Here is a 5,012-nt window from a genome sequence, read left to right on the forward strand (position 1 = left end):
TTTTTTTTTCATTTAAATGTAAATACATGTATACGATTAATAAACATGCTCAGCATCGTGGCAATTTGCAGCAGTTTAATCGGTTTTGTAAGTTACTGCAAATTTAGTACAGCCCTATTTTCATCAGCATACCTTAGCATATACCTATAGTCACCCACAAACATATACAATGTATTTATTACACAATCATGAGCAGAATCCTATAGCATAGACTGATTACAGTACATTAAAAGCTTACTGGGTATATTATGCTTATATAGCACGTAGTTTACATTGGCAAAATCAGTGATAAACTTAAATGGCAATTTTGAAAAAAGAAAAAAACAAACACAAACCCCAGGAATATTGTAGTGTGTGTGCATGCGAGATATTTAGACAATTGACTACAAATAATGAGTTGCTTACCTTTAATTTTTATTTTACTGTGTCCCCCAGAAGCACTGAAAATGCCTGTACAGAGCTGCGGTAGTGTCGAGGAGTTGCTGGAGTGAGTCTCCAAAGAGTGGTAGAGGGGGATGCAGCTCTGTCCTTATTAGTCTCACACAGCGTGACCCTCCCACTCAGTGAGCACAGAATACTCTGCAAGAAAGGACAAACAGCCACCCAGACACAGATTTTACATAATCATACTTGTACATCCCAAGTCCAGTAACAATGTATGAAATGTGGTTTTTTTCACTTTCCCTCCCCCCTCTCTGAAAATCCCAGTTCCATAAATTAAACTGCCCGAGTATGAACGCATGAATGAAAGAGTATCTGGTTTCTAGTTGTAAAGAACCAATTATGTACATTAGCACACCGGCAGAAACTGGCTTTTATCACTGAAGTGTAAGCACACATCATTAATTTTATATACTTTGTCATAAATTTAAAAATCAGCCACCCAAGTAACAAAGAGAGTGCACCTATTTATGGCACTGATGCTACAAAGCAGAGCAGATTACTGACATTTGTTTTGCCTTTCAAAATCTACCATTTACAAACCTGAATGTTCTTGCACTGTAATATCATGTGTCTGTGATGAAATGGTGGGATTGAGCACTGCCACTGACTCTCATCTGAATGTGTGAAACTGCACTTTTCTCAGGTTCTCCAAGTGTGCTTGCGGCAGTTTTCCGTATTGCATTTTAAAGATGTAAACCAGATAGAAGGACGGAGAAAAGTAAAATGACTAGAAATAGATACACAGAAAACAGAGAGAGTAGGGCTTTAATTAAACATCTCATTTATATACACCCAAGACATATTTAATCTTTTTCTAAGTCAAATCATTCTGACGGGAAAAAAAAGGAAGGTGATGACTATTATATGAAAATTTATTAGCTTAACATCAATTTAGCTCAACTGGTCTTCAGGTCAGAAAATTCATAGTGTTAGCTTTTTGCTTCCCTGCCTCCCCCCCAACAGATTTTGAAAAGTATTTTCTCACTTCAACCAAGATAACTACCCAGGATAACCAACAAATCACATGGAAAGACATGTTTATCTTCCTGGTTTAAATTTCAAAACAGTTGTTCTTCCCAACTTAGAATCACGAGAGAAAGATGAAATTGCAGCTTACGTGCATGTCTGCTAGGGTGTTTTATTCCACAACTTTGCCACAGACTTGTGGTGTAACTTTAGGCAAGTCACACTTCTCGCTTGCTCATTCTGTAAATTATAGACAGTGAAGCTGCCTTACCTTGCAGGACGAGGCGCAAGAGCCCAGTCCTACAGCTGACAAATCATCAGAGCACTCCCTTTGCCTTCAGACTGCTCATTTGATAAAGGCTTCAGTGTTGAGCCCTAATTCAGCGTTTCAACCAGAGTTGTGAAATCCTCGGTTGAAAGACCCTTTGTAAAAGCTCTGCTCCTAGTGAAAGGCATTGTCATTTTTGATTTGAAAAGAACTGCATTTCTCACTTCTCTTTCAAGCTACAAAATTCTTAAAATCTTTTTGGTGTACTTCATTTTACATGCCCTAAATATTTGGATTCAGCTGTGTTACATGAATATACACAGTCTTATTAATTTCAATGAATAGAAGTTCTGAATTAGCTAAATATTTTAATTGCGTAACACTTTCCACACACAATTGGTTAATCCTTTAAAAAAATATTTCTGCCCCTCAATGTTTCAGTATTGCTCAAGAGTCCAGATCCAAACTGGGTCTTCATTCTTAAAACCAAGGATGCTGTTCCACTTACCGAGATACTAACATTCCAAATAGAAAATTAAAAATACCTTATTTGGACCACATCAACTTCAAAACACTCCACATCTGTATGAAAGCAGTACATACAAGAATCAGAAACTACTACAATGTTCCCTGGCTGATGCATACGCCTCCTGTACTTTGGCCCAGATCTTCAATGAAAAGAGGATTGTGCCAGTTCACATGAATCAAAGGAATTACACCAATTTGTACTAGTTGAGGACCTCGACATTAGGGACTACCACCATACATATTTATGGACAATACAGTCTTGACATAGTGACATAAAAAGCAGGAGGAAGGAAAACCTTACTGCTTACAAACTTCTGTCACGAGTCAAAAAAAGGGTTTCTCGCTCTGCCTTCCACAATATAAGAGCAAAGCCACAACTGGCAAAACATCTCCGTTACCATAAACAGCTTAGAAATCCCAACCACCTGCACTCTTGTTCACCTGCAAACAGTTACTGGGGCACTCCAGAGAAAACATTGTCTATACATCGTCTCATCTCCTCTGTATCTGGGAAGTACTGGAAAAACGGATGCTATGAGCTGAAGCACCCCCAGCAAATGGATGATGTCCTGTGTTACCTTTGCAGCAGCGCAGTTTTCCAGCTACCTCAGAGTTCAGCTAAAACTTGTACTGACACACAGAAGAAGACAGGATTAGACCCAGATTCAGGCAAGAGCCAAGGCAAATACATCAAGAAGCAGAAAAAAAAGAGAGAAATTTAAGTTTGAAACCATACTTAGCGCAGACGTGCAGAGCACGTTCCATCTCCTGCGCCAAGGGTGAACTGCTCCACTAAACAGCTTTTACTACAAGTGCAGTTGCAGGCAAGAGGTGGTGGAAAAAGGTGACAGAATCAAGGGGCAAAGGGACAGACTTATGTTTTCCTGAAAATTTTTCTTCATTGCTGACACACAATTTCAACCTTTGTTTCTTTTTTGGCACGATTAGACACCCAAGCCAGCCGAGCAGCGTAATTCACTCTTGACTGTGTGGTGCTAACAGATTTGTCTCCATCTCGTTAGACCCACTTTTTTTAACTTGTGTTGCTTATGACAACGCATATGCAGGAATGAAGCTGTAAACTTTGACAAAACTCTTTAAAAGCAGCAGTATTCTTCTTCTTATCCTTCTGGGGAAGGACTTTTTACTAGGCCATGTAGTGATACGGCAAGTGGGAATGGCTTTAAATTGGAAGAGGGCAGGTTTAGATTAAACATGAGGAAGAAGTTTTTCACTTTGAGGGTGGTGAGGCACTGGAACAGGTTGCCCAGAGAAGTTGTTGAGGCCCCATCCCTGGAGGTGTTCAAGGCCAGGCTGGATGTGGCTTTGGGCAACCTGGTCTAGTGGGAGGTGTCCCTGCCCATAGCAGGGGCGCTGGAACTCCATGGTCTTCAAGGTCCCTTCCAACCTAAACCATTCTATGATTTTTATTTTTTTTTTTAAAGGAGATTACTTTGAAACTCCCCTTACCACGCTATTTCTCACTGAATGTAGAGCTTAATATTTCTATTCCGTTGTATAAGACCTTATGTGGGATTGTTCCTTTCCAAATGATCCTTTCTGCCCTCTGCAAGATTTGCTGGTCATAACAACTGCACTCCACTGAAGCAATTAAAATATAAATGCTTTTAAATACATTAGACTGAACTATAATGAACTTAGGCAAAACAGGTGGAATCGCAGTCTTGGGGAAGTTAATGGAAATTTTAACATTGATGTAAATAGGGCAAAAATGTCACTCAAATGAGGGAACTTTGGCAAAAATTACATCAAAAAGGCATTATTTATATGCATGTGCATGCACACTAAGCACTCCTAAGGAGAAAGCCAACAGAAAATCTGGATGTCACTTCATTTCCTCTACAGGAGACGAGAAGAGGAAAAAAAACCTGCGACTTCTTTTTCTGAATACTTAAGAAGCAGTCAGATTTTCAGTAAAGGGGCCAAAATAACTGTCGAAAAGATGCAGAGAGAATACTTACCACTACACTTTTGTGGTATTAATTGTCTTGGCTCAGACCTTTTCTCCACTCTTTGACACTTTATAGTATATCTTAAAATAACCAAACACTAATAAATGTAATGGTACAGCAACAAAAAAGTGTCTGGACTTTATCTCCGATTCCAACGCCACTGATAATCCCAATCAAAAAAAAAATAATGTGGAGTTGTATCATTCATAATGGTTAGTACTATCTGGTCCTAATGTGTTTCATATTTTTAATAATGGCATTTTAATCCAAAACGTGTATACATTTCAAAGTAAATAAATCAATGTCTTGATATATTGCTCATATTTACCAGTTGCAAACATGTCAATAGCTGTATCATACCATTTGTAAAGTATTCATTACCCTTCCAGAAAAATACATTTCTGTGCATAGACTACTCTTTAAAGTGTTAGTACAAATTTTCAGTTAAGTTACTCAAACCTGAAAAAGTTCTGGATTTGTAGAATTCAGTAAAACATCAATCCAGTCCAGGCTTAGAGAAACAATGCTAAGGTTGATAGTGTCAAAATGTGTATGTCCTTAACCAATTAAAAGGCATACTTTACTTTGTTTTCCTATGCATAGATAAACGCATGTATATAACCGTACTGCCGTACTAGAAACAGCTTGCCCCATGTTCCGTTGTTTCATGAACCACACAAAGAAATACACAATGAAGAAAAAAAAAATCTGAACTTTGATCACTGTTTTTCTTTCTCTTCTTTCTTTCATATGGAATTCATCCTATCTGTAACACGGGAAATATGTGCCTTTTCGTGGCTTTCATATGATACAAGAAATAAGTACGTGGTCAA

The sequence above is a fragment of the Charadrius vociferus genome, unplaced genomic scaffold (genome assembly GCF_000708025.1).
Source record: "Charadrius vociferus isolate BGI_N301 unplaced genomic scaffold, ASM70802v2 scaffold513, whole genome shotgun sequence".
NCBI lineage: Eukaryota > Metazoa > Chordata > Aves > Charadriiformes > Charadriidae > Charadrius > Charadrius vociferus.